Genomic DNA, 20,742 nt, shown 5'->3' on the forward strand with positions numbered 1-20,742 from the left:
AAGCTTGTTTACCACATGTCTAATCTTGCTTGTCTCCACTATGTGGAGAGTGTTAGGAAAGGTTTTTTTTGACCTGTGGTTGGCTCATCTTTAAATGTTACCTGGAAGAGTAGGGCAGAATAATAAGAGTTGAAATATGACTAAAGTAGGAGGTCAATATTATTTTTGCTTTATATAATTTTGCAGGATTATAACTTGAACAAAATAGTCACATCTGATTTGACCATGTCAGCCCCATTTTGATCCTTCTCACCAAGTCAGATGATTTTAAAATAATGAAACATGGCCAATGTTTTTGAGAATTACTTTTGTGTCTGTGGCTACACCTTGAATTTTCAAATGACTCCCTCAAGCAAAAAATAGATTTCATTACCACATTTCAATGTTAAGGCATTTCAAATAAATAGAAATGTACATGTAAATAGAATTAAACTACAAATTATTGTGACTGAAAACTAAGTACTGAATTAGATTTAAAGAAATATACTTAAAAATGTTAGAAAAACCACACTGGTGTGGTGGCTTCACCATTTTGATTATAAAATATTTAATGCAATTATATACAAATGCATGCAGGTTCTTAAGATGTATGGGATCTTTTTCTTGTTTTACATTTTTGGTATTTTAAAGAGCCTGCAAATCTGTTTACTTTTAGCTATCCAATTAACATCATTTCTTCTTAATTTAATTTCATAAAAACTTATCAGTATGCAATGCCCATTCATATTTTCATTTCATAAGTATGTTTTAAATCTGTTGCCAGTGGCTTGCATCTGTAATCCTAGATACTCAGGAGGCTGAGATCTGAGGATTGATGTTTAAAGTCACCCAAGGAGGAAAAATCCATGAGTTTCTTGTCACCAATTATTCACCCAAAAATTGGAAGTGAAGCTATGGCTCAAGAATGACAGTACTGTCTTGAGCCAGAAAGCTAAGGTAGACAAACCTGGCCTTGAATTAAAGCCCCAGACCTGGAAAAAAAAAAAAACAGAAAATGAGAAAGAGAAGGAAGAGGAGGAGGGGGAAGAGGAAGAGGGAAAAGGGAAAGGAGAGCAAGGCTAAAATTATAGAAGAGTAAATGATAGAATATGTACAGATGCTGGAAAATATCTTTTATGGAACTCGAAGACAGTGGAGTTGTTTAAAATAATTATTAAAAACATTTTTGAATCCCAACTGTGAATCCATTGCTCTCTATTGGTAGGGAAGCATGGTTGGGTTATGACACAGACATAAGCCAGGTTAACTTCAAACTCATGATGTATTGATGGCATTTTCTGAGGAGCCATATCTGCATCCAAAGAATCTAAGTCAGAAAGATATACCTAATCCCTAACTTGCCAGCCAATATACCAAATATGTTTCCAAAAATTTAGGGTAGCACAGTTGACCCTAGTACTTATGTCTGGCAAAGGAAGAACTTAGATGATGGAGGAAAATAGTAAAGATGATAGGAAAGTTGATTAGAATAGAAATATTACAGAATAAGAGGGCATAGGGCATAAATATACTACAGGAACACATCACTTCTGCCCATCTCAGCCATCTTTCATTGTCTCCCTCTTACAGAAATTGCCCTTGGGTTTAAATGGATAGAGTTAGAGTCCTTGAAGAAGGTTGCTTTCTGATTTGTGGGTTGCCTGTTTCCTGTAAGATCTTAGCATCAAAGAATTTATGTCCCAACCTTATTTTCTTGCAATTTAGTACTTTTTATCTTGTCATTTTGTGATAATCCCCTTTCCCCATTTCATTTTCAGGCAGTTTATGTTTTATTAGATTAAACTGCCATCTCCAAGCTTCATAGGTCATCATTTCCTAATTGGGTTCTTTCTACGTACTGGTTTGTCTCGGACACATTTTGTTGTAGTGAACAATATAGGCCTCTCATATGGCACTAAGGAATACTCTCAAACTTTTTGAACCTCTTTCGTTGATAGGAAAATAGAGATAAAACAGTCCTGCTTCAAAACAATGCTCTGATCAAAACTGAAATATCCTGGCATATTGTTTGCTCATGGAACCTGCCGTGGTTTTTTTTTTCTTTCTCTGCAATGGACTCAAACAAGAACTTGAAAAGATAAGAAGAGTAAAAAGTGTGTGTATCCTTTGTCAGTGAAGGTCTGTTCTCAGTGATAGGAGTACTGGCACCAGACACAGGTGTAGTGACAACCACATCCCCACAGTAACAAGAAATCACCCTTCCCAAGCTCTCCTCCCAAGGATTCTGGGAGTAGAGATAATTCTCTCCCAATGTTGTCTTACTAGTAAGACACAGGATATAATTAAGATGTCAAACCTCTAAAGATGTAGCAACACTCTTAGAATCACTTAAAATCAAAAGTAAGTATATTCTAAAACCCAGCTGACATCACCAATGTACAGAATTCAAGTAGGACAAGAAAAAAAAATGCTAGGTAAAATACATAAAAAGGCATTCAGTTGTTGAGGCAGTGGTGTCATTAGTCAAACAATGATACTGAGCTAAGAGTTAGTTCTCTATTTTTCTCTTTCTCTCTCTCTATTACTGTAGCAGTTAGGACTCAGCACAGAAGCCTTTACATATATTCCCAGCTACTAAGAATTTACAGAGTAGGAGGATAACATTTTGAGCCCAACTGAAACAAAAATGTTAGGGAAAACCTTTCACCAATAGCTGGGCATAGGATATAACCTATCACACAATCTATGCAGAAATGTAAGTAGGGCATAGGCTTGCACAACAGCAGAAAACACTATTCACAAATTATCTAAAACATCAAAAAAGGTTTTGGGGCATGGTTCAGGTGATAGTGTGACCACCTAACAAGCACCACATCTTGAATTGAGACCACAATGCTGAGAAAAAAAGTTAAAAAATGAGATAATTGAATAGGGTGTATGCCAGCGTTATAAGAGCTTGGCTTTTGTCATAACATAGAATCTAATATCACAGATTCTATGGAATAGGCAGTAACACAACTATGCTGAAAACTCAATATTATTCAGTCATGAACAAATGCAAACCAAAGAAATAAAAAGAGAATTATGATATGTAGCTTAATTTTCAAAAAAGTAAGAAAATCACCTTGGCTTTCTAAAACTATGTAGGTTTATAAAACCTATTTTCTAAATAGCTGTAGGCAGAATCATGAGGATTACAGAAAAACACAATATGCTTACTCTTTATCTCTTGGTATCTATTCAATATCCTGTCACTGGTAGGAAAATAATATCTTGACCTCATGCACAGTTCCGAATATAAAAGGCAAGCTATCTGCATAACTAATCATAGAGCTGCAGCTAAGCAACAAAAGGCATGTCAAGAAACTCTCTTGAGCAGGGATGTGGTTCAGTTATAATGTGGGTAGCATTCTTGAAAATCTAAGTTCAATGCCTAGCACCAAAGAGGAGGAGAAAATATTTTAAAATGTGGGCATGTAATATCTAGGTGAATGACTGACACTGAACTCATAATGATAGCACTGCCACTTTGTCCTCAGCAAAATTCATATTTGAAATACTGTGAAAACCTTAAAATTGTCTTTTAAGAGCAGTTGAATTTCTCTATCTTTTACTAAGAAATATGAAACCAAATATTCACAATTTATTATTTATATCTCACATTTATATGTTATTCATACATTTCTATTATATTTATTGTTTCTATGGTATGATTTTGTGGGGAATTCTTACTTCATTTGGCAATATTCCCACATATTTGTGAAGCTTTCATTCAGAACATTTTGGATTTGTTTGCATTTCCTTGGAGGACAGTTTTGAGTCTTGCTTGAAAGAATTTATTTATGAAAACATTTCATGCCTTCAATATTTCTCAAGGAAAATTCATGCTAGATAATTTGGGAACAATTTAAAGATCACAAGGAAAGTTTTCATTGCTTTGAGATAAACTATGTACAATCAGAGAACATGACATTTATAAGTCTAATTTTACCATAATTTCTATTTCCAACTCAAATAACTCTGATGGTGTTATGAAAAGTATTTACAAATTGCCTACAGAGATTTGCAAATTAATAGAAGCATAATCAGCCAAAACACTAGGACAAGAAGCATTAAGACATTAGATAGAGAATCCTTTGTCAGAAATTTTGCTGAACTTGGAAAATAAACTTTGACATAATTCTACTTCAAAACAATTATCTAAGGAGGGGGAAAGTTTCCTTAACCTATATTTGAAAGCTAAATTCTCATGGCTGAGTAAGTTATGCTACAGATTTTAGAATTAGTCTTTAGTATTCTACAGTGAGAAACAGGGAAAAACACTATTATTTCATGAATTTTTACAAGCTCAAAAAATGAATTCAGATTATCCCCAGGATGATTCTGTAACAATGATAAACATATCTCTGTTGATCCCAAAGGATGAGCTCAACTTCTCATTTCTTGGATAAAGAAAATTAACATAATTTAGATGAATATTCTTCCAGGACTATCACTCCATTATAAACATGTCTAAAGCTCTGTGAAAAATCATGAGGTATGAGCAGTTGTTTCAGTTTTCTCCCCTGAGGTTATTAGGAATGGAGATACAGAGATTTGCAGATGATATCATTTGTAAAATTGTCTTTAACTTAGGAAATTTCTGGAATAGTATTATTTAGATTATCCAAGTCATATGCAAGGCAGTAGCTCCCCACCTAACAGTGCTGCACAATATGATTTTCTGGATACTTTTATAATCACTGAATTAGGTATCTACAAGAACACTATTGTATCTAGCATTTTGATTTTTCAATATTAAGGTTTCAAAATCATTTCTACATTTTGCCCTATTACTGATATTTTAATGTTTTTATTATACAAATAACAGAGTGAAGATATCTTTATGTTAATAGAGTACAAATGTATACACAGAAAGGCTTTAGTCTTTCCTAACAAATTTTTAGGATAAGGAAATGGATGCCTGAACACTCCAAAATTAAATAACTTCCTCAAAAGGTTATTGATGTAAAAAAAAGAAATATTTTCTGCAGTGTCCTAGTTTGGTATAGTTCAATCTTACTTTTGAGATGTGTCTGATACTGTATCTTTTACTAGTAAGTACTTTGAAAGTATTTTGGTGTCTCTCTATGCTCTAGATATGAAAAGATTGAAATCTGGATGATCACAACAATCTCAAGGTGCAGTTTTTCTGGGTAATAGTGTGAATAAAATGATACCAACAGTCAGAATAATTATTATCACTGCTCAACATAGTAGTTTGAATGGATATCTGATGTGTCAGCTTTGATGTGAGTACACATATCAGTTCTATAATGCTCCCCCCCTTCCAAAGAGACAAGTTCAACAAGAGCTCTTTAGCAGTCATGAGGCTGAGAAAGGTTATACAGTTGCCTGATATCTCTGTCACCATCCTGTCACCCAGCTCTTACTATAATACTTAGCAAATAATTGTCAGCAAAGAGCCAGAGAAGGCCTCCTAGGACAACCTTATAGATGAGAAGGATATTCTCTCACAATGGCGATGTAACTGAATTCTACAGTTTCCTAATGACAGATCCAAATGAGACTTCCCACCATGTAGTTACTAAAATATCACTTGCCCTTCCTCCACTTTATATTCAATCAACAGACGAATAATTGTTTTTTTAATTCAGATTACATTTTTCTTACATAGAGAACACAAATTATTTAAGACATATTCTCATAAAGGAAAAATGTCTTCTTTTTTCTAATATGCTGAGGCAGGTGTGAGACTTTTACTGCTCTGTTCTTATATCTAGGGTTGCCCTAGCCAACAGGAACACTGTGCTATTCTCCAAGGAATTCAGAGAGCAAGAAAGCCTTGTTCATATAACATCCGTTTTTATTCTGTCTTTAATTTGACATTTCAGAACTCTGGCTCCTGGGTACTAGGTTAGATCTTTTTCCTTATAACTCGATGTCTGTGTTGTTTTATCTTGTCTTTCACAAATTTTCCTCTTCCAGGGGATTAGCAAAATTTCTTATTATAGCTAATTATATAAGGTGTTTAAAAATCACCTAGAAGAAGTACATAATTGCAGGTGATTTCCGACACTATATTAGAATTTGGGTGAGGGGGATACATAATTCTTCAAATGTCCTTGAGTTATCAAGTCCTGACCGCTGTATGGTAGTAAGAAACAAGAGAAATGACAGTCACTTTTTGTTTTCAGTCAGTATATCTGGGCATTTAGGTTAATACCATTCCCAAAGACTGTTTACCTAAATGTGTGTCAACTTCTTCATTCACCACCCAGCCTTTTGTACTTCACACTCTATGGAGCAAGAAACAAGGAACTTTTTACTACAGTATCACAAGGAATCTAAGTAGTTAAACTATCTTCCCTGCTGGTAGATGGACCCACCCACGGCTCAGGAGAATTGCAGTGGGCTGGGTTTTGCGCATTCTGTGTATCTTCTTGTTTTAAGGAAACACTATGCCTCAGGAGCTCAGGTGTTGGTGTCTCTTTGCAGAAACGTAAATAGCACTGTATTCTGGACATGGCTTCTCTACCTTATGATGAGGTTTTCATTCATGTCATTCTGCCCTTGCTAAACATCCAGACAACTCAATAAAATAGATACTATGTAGAAGGGAGATGGTGTATGTTGGAGCAGATTGTAGTGATGAAATGGTGACATTATATGACATACTTTGAAGGCTGGAACATCAGACTTAATACTGATTGTAAGTAGGAAGTGAACTGAAGAGGCAGAAAGGAAGCTTCAGCCCAGAGGACCATGCAGACACCAAGTCACCTACAGTAAAGTTGATCATCTGCAAGCTGATGGCTGACTCTCCTGGGAAGGGACAGCACATGTCCTTGAGCAAGGGGGTTTATATGGTTAGGAGTTTGGGGGTGTCACCAACTTTGGGAAAAGGCCATGTTTACAGCCGGGCCTAGCATCATGGTGTGGTTCCCAAGGTGAAGGAGGTTAGGCTAACAGAAGAGTAAGAAAAGATTTCTAGGCTTGAAAAAATGGAAAAATATCAAAGGAAATGTCCTTTTAACTAGTGAGGTACTGGAAGAAGAGACCATTTGGAGTCAGATAGAAAAGTATTTTCATTTATAGATGTTAAGTTAGTAGCAACAAAGGATATTTAAGTGGTAGTGACAAGAAACAGTTTAATGATACCTAGAATTTATGACAGGAAGTGGGGCTGCAGAATAATAACTCTAGGAGGCAAAGCAAAGGAATGAACTCCAGCAAGGGGTAAATGTGGATAGAAAAAGAAGACAAAGACATAGTAGGGATACTCTAGTGAGAAAAGAAGCCATCACAGGGAAATAAGGAGGAGCAGCTATGTAGGTAGGAAAGAAACCAGAAAAACATCCCAGAAGACAGGAGCAAAGACATTTGAATGTGGAAAGGAATGTTCAACTCTCCCAAATGTCAAGGGTAAATCAAATAATATGAGAATTGGGAATAAACCATAATACCATGGATACAGCAATGGATACATATAGCTTGGAATAGGTTCAAGAAATTATAGAAAAGTAATTGAAGAATTGAGGTTAAGTTTCCTCCTTGAAAGATATATGTTTTGTTATTTTTGTTGGAGGGTTGAACCTGGAACTTGGGCATAATCCTTGAACTCAAGGCTACTTGTACTCAAGGCTACTCTACCACTGAAGCCACAGGTCCACTTCAAGCTTTCTGGTAGTTTAATGGAGTTAGGAATTTCATAGATTTTCCTGTGTTCGCTGGCTTTGACCCACAGTCCCCAGATCTCAGGCTGCTAAGTAGCTAGAATTATAGATGTAAGCCACTAGCATCCAGAAAAAAATATATCTTAATGTTTTGAAAAGATTTATTTGCTATTAGACATTTTACTAATGTAAAATGCAAATGCAAATTAATTTAGTAAATCCCTTTGATCATCTAATGAAACATCTGCCTTTTTGTCTACTTGGATGATTGAGATATATGGCATGCAATAAAATTATTAACAATATTATCCTTCTGAATGTGAGCCTACTCTTTGATTCACACCATTAAATATCCTTCTACTCTGTGACTAAAAATGTCAGTTAATACCTTGAAGTGAGTCCCAAGAACATTGATGTATAAAGAAAACTATTCCTTAGCTGGTTTATTTTTCTTTAGTATTAGGGTTAGCTTGGCTCATCTCAACTCAGTGCTTGTAGTAAATTGCTTTCTACCCAGAAATTTGCAAATAATTTACTTGGAGCATTTCTAACGACATACATATATGTATGTATTTTTTGTATTAAAAACTGGCCAGACTCCATGAGTTCTGGAACTGTATTGTTTTACACATTATGTGACTGGTTTGTCACAGAAAGTAGGAAAAAATTCAATCTGTTTGCTTTGTTTCTGAGTATCTGTTTCATTTGGTAGTTCTGGTATTTCAATAGTGTACAAGATGTCTGACACTGGGTCATAGCTGAGACTGAGCCATTCATTGTTGAGTGGTTTTGATAACACACATTCATTATTCTGAGTCCAGTGCATCAACAGACAGACAAATAAAGGTTAGCTATTTATTCTCTGCAATGTGTTCCTAGCCATCGACTTGTTTTTAACTTCAGTACAAACAGATGGGTTTCAATAACATACACAAAACAAACCCTGCAATTTGGAAATGAATACAGTGTATGTAGAGTTCTTTCTTTCCCTAAACTGTTCCACTTAAGCACTGAATTTTTTTCACTTATGATGAGTAGTAAAAGTAGAGGAATTTATGACTAGGTAGGTTGCAAGATTTAACACAGATATTTAAAAATATAATAACTTGATCATCTCAAACTTGATGATACCTCTGTTATATAATTGAGAGCATGTCTAGATGCTGATGTTGACCATTTAAATAGATATATAAGTATTATGACATAAACATGTTGAGGTTACATATTTAAGTGTTATCATTCCAGTACAGTATTATAAAAGAATATTACTGAATACTATGGAAATAACGAAAACTAAAATAGATAGAATATTATGAAGATCTCTTTAGCCATCCATTATTTTTCTAGGTTACTTAAACAACAATCCTGAAGCTAGAAGTTCTAGAGTGAGTTACTAGCAGGGCTGGTTCCTTTTAAGTGAAATATAGCTGGCTATGTCTCCTATTCTCTCATACTAGGTAATTTAGGTTATTTTAGATAATTTCCATCTTATCAAATTAGGTAATTTAATGTAATATCCTCCCACCAGAAAAAAGTGTATATTCATATCCATATATATATATGCATGTATATATGTATGCATATATAGTATGTGTTAATATATAAATGCATATGTGCCTATATGAATGCCTGTATGCATATATAAACAGATATATAAGTATACAAAACACACTACTATATGTGCATATTTATGTTACTTATATGTATTTATAATATGTTACTATATTATACATATAATATATATGACATATAAATACATGTGCATGTTATATAATGAATGTTTATATAATGAATAAATATACATAAATTTATATATTAGATGTATTGGACATTTCTGTGTATATGCATATTTATAAAATTACATATATTAGAAATGTATGTATATATACATGCAAAATGTATTTATGTGTATGTATGTATACACAGACACACACACATAGCAACACTTTCAAAAGAGTCAAATTATGCCAAGAGCACCAATGAATCTAGAGGATATAGTGCACATGAAACAAACCAAACATAGTAATACAAAGACAGTGGATTCTTGTTTGAGTATAGAATCTTTAAAATACAATTTAAAAAGCAACACACAGAAGCTGCCGGCCTTATTTATCAGCAAATGGAGAATGGGGAAAATGGTGATTCATTAGCCAAAGTGTACAATGATTTAAATGGGAGAAATAAATGATAAATAATTTAGATGGTAGGTATATTATGTAGCTAGATTCAATTATACCACATTCTGTCCATATGTAATAGTATCACTTGGTTCCCTGCACATATACGCAATTATAATGACACCAGGTCTGAACTCAAGGCTAAACACTTGCTAAAAAGGTAATGTAATACTTAAGCCAATCTTCTTCCCACTTGCTAGGGAAGCAACATACCACATAAGCCACTCTTCTCACCTCTATTTATTTCTCTTTTTGGAGGGACAGGATGTTGCTTTATGCCTGAGGCAGCTTGGGTTGTGATTTTCCTATTTATGCTTTCCACATAGAAGATGGCAGGTGTGTGCATGTCACTGTACGCAGCCATTGGTCAGGACAGTGTCCTGGCCTATTTTGCTTAAACTGGTCTAGAACCACAATAACTCATCCCTACCACCCAAGTAACTAGGATTAGATTTTTGAGACAATGATTTTTTTAAAATACACATCCACAATCAACAAGTATTTATTTATTTATTTATTAATAGATAAGAACATTGGAGCCATTTACAAATGTAATCAATTTTAAAACAAGGTGGATAAAAATGACTAAATATTCTATTTATTATACCTTCATCTCATTACTTATTTCTCAAGATGTAATATGTATTTAGGAAGTTTGTTATTCCAATAATGAATGCAAGTTTATGATTCTAGTTAGGAATCAGGTTTAATGCAGAAACCACAGTATTTTAGAGAAGTGTGATAGAGTAAAATATACAATAATATTTCATTAGATGATTTAAAGATGTATTCACATTTAAAAATCAGTTTGGTAATAGAAAAGCATTATAAAAACACATTATGTATCATGAATACATATTTAATTACTCAATCTGTCAATATTCTTTGTGAACAATGATGGAAAAGTAGCTAGTAGCTACAATAGGTATGAACTCTAAGAATTATGCAGCAAAATTGTTATCAGATTATTGATATTTAGATACAAAATAAAAATAGTAGATGAACAAAAGAAAACTGATGTCGTTGTGTCACTGACAACATGATTTTGTGGAAAACTAACTTCAAAATCTCAAATGTCAGCTTTTAAAGACGTGTGTGTGGGGGGGGAGGGAAGAGATGTTCTGAGGGCTTGAAATCAGTGTCCCCTGTGCTTTTCTGCTCATGACTAGAGTTCCAGTACTTTAACCACAGCTGTAATTCTAGATTTTTGTGGTTTCTTGGAGATAAGTCTCATAGACATTCTTGCCTGGTCTGGCTTCAAACCTTGATCCCAAGATGTCAACCTCCTCAGTAGGTAGGATTACAAATATGAACTACTGTTTCCTGGCTTTAAACACTCACTATGTTATCTGGGTTCTCTGCAAACAGATGCTATGATATAGTTAGGTGTTCAGGACTTTGATTAAGCCCAAAGGGCTGTGAAAGATCTAAGGAGAATGAAACCAGAAGCAAGACAAGATTTTGACTTCAGTCCAAGCAGGGCATGGTGCTTATAAGACATGTTTACAGAGGACAGGCAGAGATAGAATGATGGAGAACAGGGAAAAGTAAGTTGAGCAGAAAGTTCTTCAGATTGAGCCTCAGACTGGAAAATGTTTCCGAAACCTGAGTTTGGTTTTCTAAAGCAAGGATGACCATTAGAGAAGGTCCGTATGGGGTGACATGTCCAGAAACTTGTGTAGTCGTGATCATTTTCTGGGGAAACAGCAGCATGATATTCAGAGGCTGCCATCTGACTGTGGAGCTAGCTGCTTATCAGCCCCTTTAAAAGGATCTCTGAAAAGTCACCTCTTCATATGTGACACCTTCAGTGTCATATTGAAATGCCATTTAGAGTACTAACATCTGAGGTCTCCTCTCTGATGGCAGTGGGAGATTTATCAACAACCAGACTTGTTTTGAGAAACTGATTTTAAATCTCTGTGTGTCAATACTGATTTTAGTAAAAGTGGGTTGTACTTTCCACAATGATAGAGATTATTATTATTTTTTTTTTTGCTTGCCAGTCCTGAGGCTTGAAGTTGGCTTAGGCACTGTCCTTAGCCACATTTTGTTTAGGCCAGTGCTCTGCCACTTGAGTCACAGCCCCACTTCTGCCTTTTTCTGTGTATATGGTACTGAGGAATCAAACTCAGGGCTTTGGGCATGGTAGGCGAGCACTCTACCACTAGGCTACACTTCCAGCTCCTATTTTTTTTTAGCAACAACCAAATTTAGTTATATTATGGATGTATATGGAGTCTTTTTAAAATATATTTTATTGTAATTAATAGAAGGGTTTCTTATTTTTTAATAAAAATGTTAAAAATGTAGATTGTATCTGGATTTCAACAGCTCACATCTATAATGCTAGTGACACAAGAAGCTGAGATCTGGCGATCATAGTTCCAAGACAGCCTGGACAGAAAATTTCATGAAACTATTTTCTCCACTTGACCAGCAAAAAGGCAGAAATATGAGATGTGATTCAATTGGTGGAGCACCAGTATTGAAAGGAAAAGCTAAAAGAGAGCAAAAGGCCCAGAGTTCAAGCTCTAGCATCAGCGTGCACATGTACACACACACACACACACACACACACAAACACACACACAGAAGATGGTATAGCTGAAAAACACATAGAATTGCCAAGTGTTAAATAGCAAATACTAGAAATTGCTAAACGTCAAATGCAATAGTGAGAGCACTCCATCTCACTTCTTTACGCACTCTTCAAATTCTCCACCAAAGTTCCACAACATGAGATAGCCCATAGGAGAGTAAAGGTGCAAAACCAAGCCTCTATCAATATAGAAGAATCTAATTTCTTTGTCATACTTATGAACCCATCTATGCATGCAAAATAGCGTTCTTGAATTTCTTCCTGATGAACAGTTGAAGAGTGGTGATCTGTAATTAGGACAATTCAGGAAGATAGAATTCTGAGAATTCTGCTCACCTTTTCCATTAACCCTAGAAATAATATTATTCTCTTAATGCTGCCTCTAGATCCAATTCATATGACTCCTAATACAGCAAACTATTATTTATTGAGGATTCATATGTCCTTTTCTATATTGTTACTATTATTAAGATTAGCAGCATAAAATTTTACAGTTTATATGTTATAACATTAAGATACAAAAATATTAAATTTCTTGCTGAAATTAACAGACATTAGATTCAAATCTATGCCTGACTCAATGTTTTACATAATAATCATTAATGATTTCTCAATATAAGAATGTATGTAACTCTCTCACCCTCTCTCATTTCTTCCCTCTCTTCCTTCCTTCCTCTCACCCTGCCTTATTTGTTTCCTTCCTTCCTTCTTTCCTTCCTTCCTTCCTTCCTTCCTTCCTTCCTTCCTTCCTTCCTTCCTTCCTTCCTTCCTTTCTCCCTTCCTTACTTCCTTTATTCTTTCCTTTCTTCCTCTTCTCTTCACTACTTTCCTTCTTTTCTTTTTTGTGTTAGTATTATGACTTGAACCTAGGACCTAGGCATTGTCTCTTAGCATTTTTTGGGCAAAGCCAGCACTCTATTACTTGAGCCACAGTTATACTTCTGACATTTTACTTGCGAAATGAGGATGAGAGTTTCACAGTCTCACAGACCTGTGTGGATTGTGAATTTGAATCCTATGAGCTTAGCCTCTTGAGTAGTTATGAATATAAGTGTGAGTCACCTGAACCCAGTCATTTTTTACAATAAAATAAGATGATTATCACTTTTTGTTCACATACAAAATATGAGAATTATGAATTTGTGTGTGTTTTGCTACTTCATGTGTTTACATATTACTTGTTATGGGCTCTTGATCTTTCTATGTCCTATTTATATTTTAATAACTCTTCCTTGATGCAATATTGACAAGTTTACCCAATGGTGTGCAGGTAACAAAGAGAAAAATGCAACAATGCACACAAAGGAGCACATTATCATTATCAACTAACTTTATGAGAAATACCAGTCATGCTGTTGTTCATAGGCCTTATGTATATTATCTCTCCAAACATAAGCAATGTACAATAGACAAGTAACTCCCCAGTCATTCTGAATATGTCTTAGGTTCAGCACACTGGCACTGTTCATTAGAGCTTATTTGAACAGATAGGATGGAAATTTTTTTTCTATGATATGTCACATCAAGAACTGCTAAATAGAGCCCACAGATCATAACTGTAACCCTAGCTCTTCAGGACCCTGAGGTTTGGAGGATTGTCAATTGAAGGCAGCCTGAAATAATTTCTTTTCTAGACTATATCTCCAAAATAACCAGCAAATATCTCAGCTGGAGGTATGTTATAAGTGGAAGAATGCTGACCAAAAATGAAGCTATGACTTCAAACTGCACTGGAAGGGAGGAAGGAAGGAAGGAAAGAAGGAAGGAAGGAAGGAAGGAAGGAAGGAAGGAAGGAAGGAAGGAAGGAAGGAAGGAACGAAGGAAGGAAGGAAGGAAGAAAGGGAGGGAGGGAAGGAGGGAGAGAGGGAGGGAGGGAGGAAGGAAGGAAGGGAGGGAGGGAGGAAGAAGGAGGGATGGAGTGTTGAAGGAAGTAAGGAAGGAAGGAAAGAAGGAAGAAAAACAGAAGGAAGACAGGAAGAAAATAGAAAGAAAAGTAAGTAAAAGGAAAGAAGAGGAGAGAAAAAGAGAGGAAAAAAGAAAGGAAGGAAGGAAGGAACAAGAAAAATATTCCAAGGCATCCTATAATTCTGATTAAATCTTATCCCTAGCTTGGGTTTTGTCTCTTTGGTTTGTCTTTCTTCCTTGTTTTAACTTTATTTTTATGCTTAGAAAAATTTAATCACTTATAATTGTAGAATGGATAGTAGCATTAGGGCATATGTACAATGTGTGATATGATTTATTATGAGCCTTCAATTTTAGTACTCTTTGTTTCTTTCTTTGTTCACCTGTTCCCGTTCGTTCCGTCATTATTTATATCTTTATTTCTGGCTGAATCTTCAGGCTTCGGGTCTGTCTAATCTCTCTTTTATTGTTTTTTTAAAAAAAAATTATTTTATTGTTGGGGTGATGTATAGAGGAGTTAGGTAGTGGGCACATTACTTCTTGAATATTGATACCCCTTTCCATGTTTTTCTCCCATTTTCCCTCCCCCTCCTTCCTTTGTCATAATACCCATAATACCACTACTTCCAGAATCTTCACTGTCAGAGCCTTGGTTATCAAGCCTTTTTACTATATGGTGTAACTTTTAAACCCAGTAACCAAACCCATCTTTCCCTGAAACAACCATTTTCCTAGCATTTTTCCTTTCCTAAACTTCATTTCCATTCTTTTGGGGGAACTATTTGAGAAGGCCAGGGATTGTCTTTGACAGTAATGATGTGTGATAATGTAAACTGCTTCTGTGGGAAGAGAGAGTGAAAAGTAGAGCACAACTATAGAGTGCATGCCCACGTTGGGCATCAATTGCGGTGTGGTATTCTCTCCTCTGTACGTCGAAGACAGTGTGTCATTTAGACCAAGTGGAGCAGCTGTTCTGAGTACATCAGTTGGCCCAGGTCTGGGAGGAATACAGAGGAGCCAGCTTGCTCACTGCTCAGTGGTCTAGAGGAAGAACAGGGTCACTGGGCAAATGAGACTAATGCACATAGACAACGCGAGTGATAGGAGGCAGAGGCGAGCACTGCCAATACAGCATGTGAGTTTCAGAACTGCAAGAATTACTAAGAATCCCAAAGACTCGAAATCTTTTCTTTTTTTTTTTTTTGTTGTTGGTCGTGAGGCTTGAATTCTGGGCCTAGGAACTGTCACTGAGCTCTTCAGCTCAAGTTTAGCACTTTACCACTTGAAACACAACACCACTTCTGGCTTTCTGGTGTTTAATTGGAGTCTCACAGACTTTCATGCCCAGGCTGGCTTTGAACCATGATCCTCAGATTTCAGCCTCCTGAGTAGCTTGGATCACAGCCCCTGACCCAAAGGAAATCTTTTACCTAAGGGTGCTTCTGTTTCAGTCCTAAAGAATTGTAGTCATCTAGGAAGACATAAGTCTGCTAGAGCCCCTCAACAAGACAGATTCTAAACATATCATGATTCAAAAAAACAAAAAGAGAAAGAACCGTGCTTCTTTTAAAATGTATACATTAAGATATATACCTTTCCAACAAGGCAGAGTGCAAATATTTTCATCATGTATTTTCTACACAAATCTCACTTTAGTATAAAGACCAGCAAAGATGACCTTAAAACATATTAAAATTGTTACTTCTGGGAGTATTGAATATGCAAAGAGAGGCACAACCCAGACCACAGGTTATGTACGTAATTCATGATCCCACTTTAAAAAAAAATTGGTGATAATATTATGTGCTATACTTCAGAGGATGTGGCCCCTTAAATCAATGGTTTATTAAAAGGAATAGAGACTTTGTAAAATCTTATGAAATATTCAGCATCTGTTACAATTTGAGAGGTGGACATGTTTCAGCTGCCACATCTCTAAAGCAATGCTTTCTTTCTTCTGACTAAACTTGATACACGTTTCCTATTATTCTGTAACAATCAGTGTTAAAGTTCAGTGACTAAAACTGATGAGTTCTTCACCTTACTGGTTAGTGGATTTGCCTCTGAAGTTCTTATTCAAGGTCTTGTGCGGGTAGAAGCAAGACTCACCTGCAGGCTGAGCAGGAGTAAATGTGTGACATGTTCCTCCTCCTCTAGCTGGCAAATGAAACTAGCTATTGGCTGACATCTCTTCTAGGACACTGGTTATGGTAACTTGTGGACTGGACTTGTAATTTGGGGGCTTTCCACAACCTGACTTTTAGGTTTTAAGAAGGAGTATCCTGAGAACAGGGAGTCTGAGAAGCTGAGATTGAACTGAGGATTTTGTGACCTAGCCTCCAAGGTGCCCCAAAGCCATCTCTATTGTATTATTTCAAGCATCATCAGATTCTGAAACAGCCTGTGCTGAGAGCAAAACTAACTTTCCACTGGCTCCTGGCTATTGCTTTCAAAATCCATGACTCTCTCACACACCCAAAGCACTCCTACTCAAGACCCACATATTTTCATTACTATAGGGCCTTAGCATTAAATTGAGGATTTTGTAGTACATGTAAATCTGTTCAGCTCTGGGGGAAGTTTCTCAAATGTATTTCCTCTCTAACTAAGACCTGCCAAGTTTGGAGATAAGGTATCTGCCTCACTCATCCCAACCATATAGTGAGGATATAAAAATGAGATAAGTGTAATAAATAATTGTATGCAAAATTTAGGGGAGCTTGGATTGGGAATCAGGCAGTGGTCTGAAGCATTTCTGAATTACTGCTTCGTGGGCTTCCATTATCTCTTTCATGTATTTGAACCCTGACTGAACTCCTTGAGAATAATCGTTTCCTGGCTCTGATCTCTGAGATTTCTGCTTCATTTTTATAGTTTTATCATGTTGCTTCTTATCCTAGAAGACTTTTACAAATTTTCATTCATGTTTACAACTACTTAAAAACAAATGGCAGAGAGGCTGGAGTTTGGCCTAGAGGTAAAATGCTTGCAGTTACAGGGCTTTTGTTGGTGGAGATGGGTGTTCAGTTCCAATTTGATGCCCTTGTGGTCTGAGAGAGTTCAGGGAATAATTTCAGTGTTTCTGAATCTGCCCAGGTTTGTTTTATGCCCTAAAATGTGGTGTATTTTGGAAAATGTTCCATGTGCTTCTGAAAAAAAAAATGTATATTGTGTTGTTGCTGGGTGGAATAGTTTGCAGATGTCTGTTAGAATCTAGTTGGTCTCTACAGTTGTTCAATTCTAAGATTTCTCTGTTGAGTTTATGCCCGGTTGATCTGTCCGTAGGTGAGAGTGGTGTGTTAAAGTCACCAATAATCACTGTGTTTTGATCTATGTATGGTTTCAGTGAAAGTAAAGTTTGCTTGATGAAGTTCTGAGTTCCGGGATTCGGTGTGTAGATATTTAGGATGGTTATGTCCTCCTGGAGGAAAGATCCCTTTGGTAGTATGTAGTAACCTTCTTTGTCTTTTCTCACTAATTTTAGTTTGAAGTCTATTTTATCTGATATGAGGATGGCAACTCCAGCCTGTTTATGGGGGCCGTTATCTTGATAAAGTTTATTCCAACCTCTCATTTTCAAAAAATGTTTGCTTTTTTGGGTAAGATGTGTCTCTTGAAGACAGCAGAAAGATGGATCTTGCTTTTTGATCCAACTAGATAGTCTATGTCATTTAATTGGAGAGTTAAGTCCATTGATATTGAGGGTCAGGATTGAGAAATATCTATTAGTTCCTGCCATTTTTATAAGCTTTCATTAGGGCCTGTGTCTTAATAGTTCTTCTGGTACTTTGATATGAGTTTTAGGTGTAATTTCTTTCTCTGTATTACATTTGTGTTGATTTTCTACGTGTAGAACATCTTTGAGAATTTTCTGTAATGTTGGTTTGGTTGCTACATAATGTTGCAGCTTTTCCCTGGAATGGAATGTTTTTATTGTTCCCTCAGTTATGAATGAGAGCTTAGCTGGGTACAGTATTCTTGGCTGGTAGTTACTTGACTTCAGGGCATTTCATATATCCTTCCAATCTCTTCTTGCTTGCATGGTGTCTGCTGAGAAATCTGGGGTTATTCTGATTGGTTTGCCTTTATAGATGATTGTTCTATTCTCCCTGGCTATTTTTAGGATCCTTTCTTTGGTCTCTATTGATCTAGTTCGGATTATAATGTGGCAGTGGGATGTCCTTTTCTGGTCAGGTCTGTTTGGGGTTCTAAAAGCTTCTTGTATCTGGAGGGGCCTGCCCTTCTGGATATTTGGGAAGTTCTCTGAGATGATTCCGTGAAGTATATTTCCAATACCATTGACCTCTTTCTCCAGACCCTCCTCAATACCAATTAGCCTTAAATTAGGCTTCCTAATTGTATCTTGGACCTCCTGAAGCATTTTCTCATATTTCCTAGATTTGAATTGACTTTTTTTCTGTTACTTTTCTATAACAACTAATTTATCTTCAACCCCAGAAATTCTCTCTTCTGCATTGTCTAACCTGCTATCAAAGCTTTCTACTTTATTCTTCAACTCCCTTGTGTCTAACTGCTCATTTTTCATGCCTTGCATCTCTTGTTTTAGATCATATATGGATTTCTTTAGCTCCTTGATTTCCATTTGAGTGGTTAGCTCAGCAGCTTTATTCTCTTTGGACATTTGTTGGAGTTTGGTCACCTCTTTGTTTGTGGATTCTATGAATTCATCCATTTTTCTTTGAAAAACCTTTATTATGGCCTCCTTTATGGCTTCCCCTTTTTTATATATCGCCTTGTTTATGGTTTCCTCTTGATTAGCTATGGCTTCCTCCCTTATCTCTTTCTTTATGTTTTCACACTTTTCATTGATGATGTTTATCAGTTGCATTTGTATAGCACTTGGAAGACTCTCCTCTAGATTTGCCACTGACTGCTCCATTGCCTGTTTATGTTGGGTGGGAGATGCTATTCCTTGATTTGACATTTTTTTCGTGAGTTTCTTGTTCTGCCCATTTGAAAATGGGAGCAAGATTAATACTAAACAAGATTATAATTTTTCAGATGTAACCAACCTAGACCTTTTTAGATGGCTGACAATAGATGTTCGCTCTTTTAGATTGGTAATATCACTCTCTCTTCCTTTTTGTGCAATTACATACAAATCTAATACAACCACAGATTACCGATTTATGACCAAAACAATAAGCCCCTCAATCCAATCTCTATTGTATTTAAGTCCCTCTGGACCTAGAGTATAATTGAACACCTAAAAGCACAGCATTGCTCAACAACCATCAAATGTATCCATGCATTATAAGAGTTGAAGGATGAACAGGGGACCAGAGATAGAAAAAATAATATGAAAGACAACAAGGGAGATAGGAAAAGAATTCTGCAGGAGTGTAAGATTATTATAGTAATGAAGAAAATGTATCGTGTAAGGATAACTGACCTAAAGTAATAGACAGGTAGAATATTTGAGTAGAAAGTTTAGATGAACTTAGATAAAACTTATGAAAATAAGAAGAGTAGTAAGAAGAATATATAGAGAAAAGAGGGAGGTAGATATAGGAGATTTCAATGATACAAATTTTTAAAAGAAAAAAGAAACAAAACAACAACAAAATAAAAGAAAACAGAACACACACACACACACACACACACACACACAAATAACCAAAAAACAAACCAAAAAAAAAAAAAAAAAAGAAAGAAAGAAAAGGACATTCCTCACTATTGTGAGTTCTTACCCAAGAGATACTAGGGTTGATAACCAGGAGTTTAAAAAGAAGGAGACTGTAATAATATGGATATCATTTTTATTCAGACTGTATCCAGAGCTGTCCCTGTGTTTCTAGGAATGACCACAGTGACAGAAGGATTTCGGGAAAAGAGAGGAGAAAAAAAAAAAAAGGAATGAATCATAACATTAGAAAAAAAGGTGTAGGAAAAAGGGTATTCTTCTTTTGGAGGGGGGCAGGATAGGAAACTTGTGTCTCCAGTAAATTCGGGATCCAAACACTTCACAAAATGTTTTTCTCTTGTGATTTGGCTTTGCAGTTTTTCGGATCAGATTGCTGGATTGGTAAAACAAAGCTGAAAGATCCTTGGGCGGCTTTGTTTACCAGGTCTGTGGCTGTCGCAGGGGTCTGACTTCAGCAGCTCTGGGGCCGGATTTCCGGCTAAGGGATCTCTGGGAAATCCTTTACTAGTTAGAAAAATGGCGTTTCCAGCATCATCTCTCAGGTTCCAATTGCTTTGGCCGGGTCTTTGCCAGCAGTCAAGATGGTGCTGCTCTCAGCTTGTGGGGGAGGGGCTCCCTCCCAATGCCTTTCTGTGAGCAGAAGTGGAATCTTCATCTAGGAGGTACTCATAAATTGCTGGATTCTCGCGTTCAGTGAAGCTGGCAGGTCCGTGCACAGCTGGGTGTCGGCCCTGGGCTCGCACAGGCTCTGTGTGGCTCTGTCTGCAGCTGGCAGGT

This window comes from Megascapheus bottae, chromosome 8 (assembly GCF_031878675.1).
Source record: "Megascapheus bottae isolate mThoBot1 chromosome 8, mThoBot2.hap1, whole genome shotgun sequence".
NCBI classification, from domain to species: Eukaryota; Metazoa; Chordata; class Mammalia; order Rodentia; family Geomyidae; genus Megascapheus; species Megascapheus bottae.